Source organism: Xyrauchen texanus, chromosome 11, assembly GCF_025860055.1.
Source record: "Xyrauchen texanus isolate HMW12.3.18 chromosome 11, RBS_HiC_50CHRs, whole genome shotgun sequence".
In the NCBI taxonomy this organism is placed as follows: Eukaryota; Metazoa; Chordata; class Actinopteri; order Cypriniformes; family Catostomidae; genus Xyrauchen; species Xyrauchen texanus.
In genome coordinates this window covers 30,412,490-30,420,103 of record NC_068286.1, presented here as the reverse complement: position 1 = coordinate 30,420,103, position 7,614 = coordinate 30,412,490, and the positions used below count along the sequence as shown (strand labels likewise).

At 38.8% G+C, this 7,614-nt stretch overlaps 1 pseudogene; it reads right to left on the bottom strand.

Annotated features, from left to right (window-relative positions):
- Window positions 1-1,166: 1,166 nt before the first annotated feature.
- Window positions 1,167-2,279, bottom strand: LOC127651344 (uncharacterized protein K02A2.6-like; annotated as a pseudogene).
- Between the last annotated feature and the right edge of the window lie 5,335 nt (window positions 2,280-7,614).

Sequence of the window (7,614 nt, the reverse complement as noted above, 5' to 3'; positions counted from 1 at the left end):
ATATCTGCCACAATTTGCACTGGGGTGTTCATTTGCAAATACCATTATTTGCACCATGTTGCAAATAGCATCTGCCATTTTTATTTGCAAGTGTGATGATGTAAAATAACTCCATTGTGGTAGGGTGTCTCATAACTGTTTTTGTTTTACCATGGTTTTTCTTCCTTTATGTTAATTTCATCCCTGTTTGCAGCCTAGAAGTTTAGCAACACCCTCTGTGAGATCCTTCTAAATACAAAGGACATTGAGATACAGACATCAGACAAAACAAAGAGAATAAATATACTGTATATTAATTTGCTTATTTAAAATTCAGTGGCCTTATTATCTCTCAGCAAAACATCTGAATACAAAATACTGCAGATGATTAACCTTGTTGAATTGTTTTAAAGTGCTTTAATGTCATTATCTTGCTGTACGTGTGATATTGGAAATTCTCTTTGAAGGAAATTAAGCAGCGAGAAAATGTTTGGAATTAATGGAATCCTGGTAATATTAATGTACACTCAAAACATTTATTTTGCCTATTTTTAAGATGTATCCATTTCAATTTAATAACAAATCTTCATCTAATTGATTACTTAGTTTCATGTCCTTTTTGGATCTTGACAGCCCCTTATCACCGTTGCTGTGTACTTCAATAACCAAACGGGCACGCGTTTAACTCTTTATATATAGAACTGGCGCAACACATACAGGTTCAACATGAGGGTATTACAGACTTCCTTCAGCTATATACGACATGCACAGAAGATAAACTTTGCCAGCTACGGCAAGTCCTAAGGGACAATCTTCATGTACATATTAACAATACTAAATACACCACATTGCCTCCCTTAAAGATTTAAGGTAATCTTTTATAGTGCTTAGCATTTCACACTAACTCAAACTTTACTCTTACACAGAATAGTGATTTCACTTTAGTTAACTAGTAACATGTCAACTATTACAATTGCTTTAACCCTCTTTTAACCCCAACAAATTACAATATCAATTTATACTTAGTCTCTGTAACGTAATGGTGTCTTAATCATGCGCTCTGATCGTCTCAAAGTCACAGTCTCTAGGTCAGGTAACTCTGGTTCATTCCTCACTAAAGGTAGTGATACAGGCGTCTCAGTAACTTGCTCAGCAACGTCACTCTCTTGCTCAGTTAACGAAGTTACTCATTCCTTCTCTAGATCTGAAACAACCTTAGGATATCTAGGTCGTAACTGGACTCCATGACGTCTGTACACTTGATCAGTCAACTCTCCTTGCACTCGGTATGACACTGGACCTGTCAATTGTGTCACTACTCCTGGAATCCATTTTGGTTTATCTCCCGTAATATTATGTAGATACACACGATCATCCACATCAAAGTGTCTCTCAGCAGCGTGACTGTCATGGTCTTCTTTCTGTTTGTACTGTCTCCTTCTCACTCTCATAGCGATGTTTGGCTTTAGGAAATCCAATCTCGAACGTACATGTCTCTTCAAATGCAAGTACGCAGGTGACTCTCCAGTCACACTATTGGGAGTTATATGATATCTCATTAAGAAATATGAGATCTTATTTTCCACACTCAATTGTTCCCCCTCCAATTTTTTTATTCCTGCTTTGAACGTAGCAACATACCTCTCAGCGAGGCCATTGGTAGCTGGATGCCTGGGTGCACCTGTAGTATGAAGAATACCAGTTCTTTTCATGAACAGTTGAAACTCGTCTGACATGAAGGTCATTGCGTTGTCTGTAACAATCTGTTCTGGTAATCCGTATGTTGCAAAAAGTCTCTTAAGCCTTGAGATGGCTTCTGAGGATGTTATTTTTCCCATCTTGAAAACCTCTAACCATTTAGAGAACGCATCTACAACAATCATGAACATGTGACCCATGAACGGACCAGCAAAGTCAATGTGAATCCTTTTCCAAACCTCTCCTGGAAATTCCCATGGGTGTAAAGGAACCAGTCTTGGCATACACTATTCCAACTGGCACTTGTCACACTGCTTACAAGTCCTTTCAACGTCCACGTCCACATTTGGCCACCACACATACTTTCTAGCAATGGTTTTCATTTTCACAATGCCAGGATGTCCATCATGGATCTCTTTAAGCACTGCTGTTCTCAATTTTGTAGGCACCACCACTCTTGTACCCTAAAGAACACAACCTTGCTCAACAGATAATTCTTCTTTTTTCTTGAAGTACACTTTCATTCCTTCTGATACTTCTTTTGGCCATCCTTCCATGATGTATCTGTGCAACTTAGATAGTTCTGTATCTTTACGTGTCATCTTGGAAATCTGTTTCACACTCAGCTCTTAAAGCGTAAAGCTCTTAGCTCTTTAATGCTTGTAGGTGTTGGAGCATCATGCACGGCCCTGACTTTGTCTTTCGAAGGATACACTCCTTTTTCATCCAACATGTGACCAAGGTACTCAATTTGTGTTTTTCCAAAGTCACACTTGGCCTTTTTCACTTTCAGGCCATTTTCTTGCAACCTCTGTAGAACTCTGTTCAGGTTCATCAGATGTTCAGTTTCATCCTTACCCATCACCCATCACAAATAGACTACAACGTTGAGATCTTTCATCACGTTTTCCATGATCCTTTGGAAGATACTAACCGCAGAATTGATACCAAAGCACAGCCGATTATACACAAACAATCCCTTGTGTGTATTCACCGTTGTATACTTCTTCGACTCGTCATCCAGAAGCACTTGTTGGTAAGCGGCTGCGAGGTCAATTTTAGAAAACACCTTACCTCCGCACAACGCTGCCAAAACCTCTTCAATACGCGGCAGTGGATATGTTTAGGTGTTTGTAGCCATGTTTACGGTTACTTTATAGTCGCCACACAAACGAAGTCCTCCGTCTCTCTTAGTTACTGGAACTACTGGAGCAGCCCACTCACTGTACTTCACAGGGCTAATAACGCCATCTTTTTCCAAGCGCTCAAGCTCTTTCGCTACTCTTTCTTTCATTGCGAAAGGCAGTACACAGGCTTTATGGAACTTCGGAACCGCGTCAGGTTTCACAGAAATTGATGCTTTAATACCCTTCAACGTTCCCAATTCGTCTTTGAAAACATCAGCGTATTTATTCAACACATCTTGAATTGACTTGGATTTAGTTTCTGTGTGTGTAACATTTTCCATGACTTTCTTAATCGTTTTCCAATTCAGTTTAATTTGATCCAGCCATTCACGTCCACACAATGAAGGACCTCCTCCCGCCACTACTATTAGCGGTAAATTAGCAATCTGATTTTCATAAGTCACTTTTGCAATGAATTGTCCTTTCACTGGAATGGTTTCGCCCAAATAGCCTTTCAGCGCGACGCTGCTACTCTCTAGCGGCACATGCGAAAACGACTTCTCATACACATTTTCTGAAATTATGCTGACTCCAGCTCCTGTATCAATTTCCATCGGCACTTTTTTTCCATTTACATCAAAAATTGCCTTGTATGGTTTTTGACCAGCACCATTTGCACTGAACACAGAAAACATTTGAATTTCGTCTTCCACTTTATCAGCTTGCACATAGCTTGTCACTCTTTCTTCTTTTCAGCTCACTTTTTATTTTCCCTTTTTCTCTGGTCGCTCACGTGTCCACCCCCAGTCCTGCATGCTTTCTGAATATGGCCAACTTTCCCACATTTATGACATTTTACACTTTTGTAGTAACAGACACTGCGCTATGATCTTTCCCTTTACATCTATAGCACCCATCTTGTCTTGAAGGTGAACGCCGCTTCTCTTTTACCTTGTGAAGGGCGGTGATATCATCACCTTTTCTCAACTGCTGTGCATCTCGGTGTGCTGTCTCCATGTTAACTGCAAGCTCCACAGCTCTCGCAAAAGTTAGTCTATCCTCCGAGAGTAATTTGCGCTGACAAGCCTCAGAACTGACTCGCTGACAAATCCATCACGTAGAGCTTCATCCAGTTTATCCCCGAAATCACACTTAGCAGCTGTTTTCTCAATTCAGCAGCATATTCAGTAACAGACTGACTACTCCTTTGAACACATTTACAGTACCTGAAACGTTCAGCGATGACCAACGGCTTAGGTTCATAGTAATCCTTCAAAATGGTCACAATCTGATTAAAAGTTTTGTCCTTCGGTTTTTCAGGCTGTACCAGGTTCCGTAGAAGACCATATGTTGCCGCCCCGACCGAGCTCAAGAGCACTGGAACTTTCTTTCCATCGTCGACATCATGAGCCTCGAACAGCAACTCCATGCGCTCCACATAAGCAGACCACGCTTCATTTTCTGATTTAAACTCGTCCGGTCTCTGGGAAAAGTGCGCCATCTTCACAAACTAACCCGATTTAACTCATCGCCAATTTATGCTGTGTACTTCAATAACCAAACGGGCACGCGTTTAACTCTTTATATATAGAACTGGCGCAACACATACAGGTTCAACATGAGGGTATTACAGACTTCCTTCAGCTATATACGACATGCACAAAAGATACACTTTGCTAACTACGGCAAGTCCTAAGGGACAATCTTCATGTACATATTAACAATACTAAATACACCACAACCGTGTTCTTTCATTGTTTGAAAAAAACGTAATATCATGATCTCATGAATATTACCTGACTGTGGGGACATGATAAAGCATGGTTTATTACACTTATAGTTAATGTTCCCCCAAACAAATGAGGGTTTATGCTCTAAGACAGGGGTGGGCAACTATTTTGGTAAATTGGCCATATCGGGCTTAAGTTGTGCATGGGAGCCACATTGTTATTACTTTTGAAATACAATTTTCTGCATTGATTTGTTTTTTGTAACTTTTAAGCCCAGAAATAGTTGTGTACTCAATTTTTGGAAGTGTATCTGTGACTAATGGCCATATAACACTTTTCCTTGAGCAGAATATTGCACTACAGATCGCAAAATTTTCAAAGGGGAAAGCGAGATAGAAAAAGGGCTTTCGCATGTATGGTTGCCAGATTGCACAAAATAAGTATAACATTAGGCAGAATATTTCCAATTTGCTAAGTATAAATCTCAAACTGGGGTGTCGTGTCTCTTATCTGGCAACCCTGAGCATGTTAAATGCTTGTGGAGATGTGTTAGGTCTCAATGCAAGTTAACAAATATCCAATGAAAAATAAAAACGCTTTTACAATAAATGAGCCAGGGATACATTTAACCATGTGGAGGGCCTGATACGCCCACGGGCCATATGTTGCCCATGTCTGCTCTCAGATGAGTTAATGCATCTTAAACACAAACCTATCAAACCTACTTAATAGTGTCATAAAAGCAAATGTGAGATGAAAAACACATCCACGTCATTGTGTGGTGACACTTTCGCTCACGTGTCTACTCAGCATTCTCTTTTGACCTTGTACGTAGTTGAGCTACCACACAATTTGTTTGCACTCACACAAGTTTATGAATGTAGTTGGTTGTGTAAAGCAATCATAAAAATGTGTTTAAATAAAAATTAGTGAGCAAATAATTGATATTTAATATTCACTTAGTTAAAGGTGGATAATTTGCAACTTCATATAATTCAGCATATGTGTTGTGTTCTTCAATTTAAAAATATATCTGACCTCTTTATATCTGAGTCCTGTCAGCATTTGCTCATGGAAGTGACATCATAAGCCCTTTAGAATCCCATATTATTTCTTCTCCTGCTGTGCTGAAGCAGAACACCATCAGCATGTTTTCAGTTTCCTAAGGTCAGGTTATGGAGAGCATTTTCAAAACACTTTGTTTTCGGTGGTGGAAAACGTTGTTCCAGTGTGGTGTAAATGTAAGACAGGTTTTAGAACATAGTAAATATTTATTCTGAGTGTCCATTTGCACCCAGTTGTAAATAGAATCTGCCACACAGTGCAACTATTTTTACTCCAATAGTCTGTTGAAACCACAGGAATATAGGACAAACTTACCAACAGATGCTGCTGCAGTGGCGTGGGGTGTAAAGCCGGTGTGTGAAAGTGCACTGTTTTCCTAGCGACCGTGGTTCAATCCACCTTTTGTTCCACTCTTTTCCCATCTGATTTCCTGTTTTCACTCTTAATATTTCCTTTAACACTACTTAAGATATTAGATAAAAATTTATATAAATGTTGATTTTATCGCAGTGATTTGGTGAATGTCGAGGAGTGCAAAGAAGGGTTTTAGGCGGGGTCTGTCATTCACACTCGTTCATGAATGAAACCATGGTTACTGTAGTAAACCTGTAAAGTTACTGTAGTTATTTTTTCTAAGGTAAGGATAAGGATAGGTTTAGGAGTAGAGGTTAATGTAGTCTGTGGGCACTAAATAAACACAATAAATACACTGCAGTGATGCCCATAATATGCTAGTATTTAAATATGGGTGCAAATAGTCTCTGACACTTTTTGCACAAGGGTGCTAAAAATAAGAAATATCTACCATTATTTGCACCAGGGTTGGGGTGCAAATAATATCTGCCACAATTTGCACTGGGGTGTTCATTTGCAAATACCATTATTTGCACCATGTTGCAAATAGCATCTGCCATTTTTATTTGCAAGTGTGATGATGTAAAATAACTCCATTGTGGTAGGGTGTCTCATAACTGTTTTTGTTTTACCATGGTTTTTTCTTCCTTTATGTTAATTTCATCCCTGTTTGCAGCCTAGAAGTTTAGCAACACCCTCTGTGAGATCCTTCTAAATACAAAGGACATTGAGATACAGACATCAGACAAAACAAAGAGAATAAATATACTGTATATTAATTTGCTTATTTAAAATTCAGTGGCCTTATTATCTCTCAGCAAAACATCTGAATACAAAATACTGCAGATGATTAACCTTGTTGAATTGTTTTAAAGTGCTTTAATGTCATTATCTTGCTGTACGTGTGATATTGGAAATTCTCTTTGAAGGAAATTAAGCAGCGAGAAAATGTTTGGAATTAATGGAATCCTGGTAATATTAATGTACACTCAAAACATTTATTTTGCCTATTTTTAAGATGTATCCATTTCAATTTAATAACAAATCTTCATCTAATTGATTACTTAGTTTCATGTCCTTTTTGGATCTTGACAGCCCCTTATCACCGTTGCTGTGTACTTCAATAACCAAACGGGCACGCGTTTAACTCTTTATATATAGAACTGGCGCAACACATACAGGTTCAACATGAGGGTATTACAGACTTCCTTCAGCTATATACGACATGCACAGAAGATAAACTTTGCCAGCTACGGCAAGTCCTAAGGGACAATCTTCATGTACATATTAACAATACTAAATACACCACATTGCCTCCCCTTAAAGATTTAAGGTAATCTTTTATAGTGCTTAGCATTTCACACTAACTCAAACTTTACTCTTACACAGAATAGTGATTTCACTTTAGTTAACTAGTAACATGTCAACTATTACAATTGCTTTAACCCTCTTTTAACCCCAACAAATTACAATATCAATTTATACTTAGTCTCTGTAACGTAATGGTGTCTTAATCATGTGCTCTGATCGTCTCAAAGTCACAGTCTCTAGGTCAGGTAACTCTGGTTCATTCCTCACTAAAGGTAGTGATACAGGCGTCTCAGTAACTTGCTCAGCAACGTCACTCTCTTGCTCAGTTAACGAAGTTACTCATTCCTTCT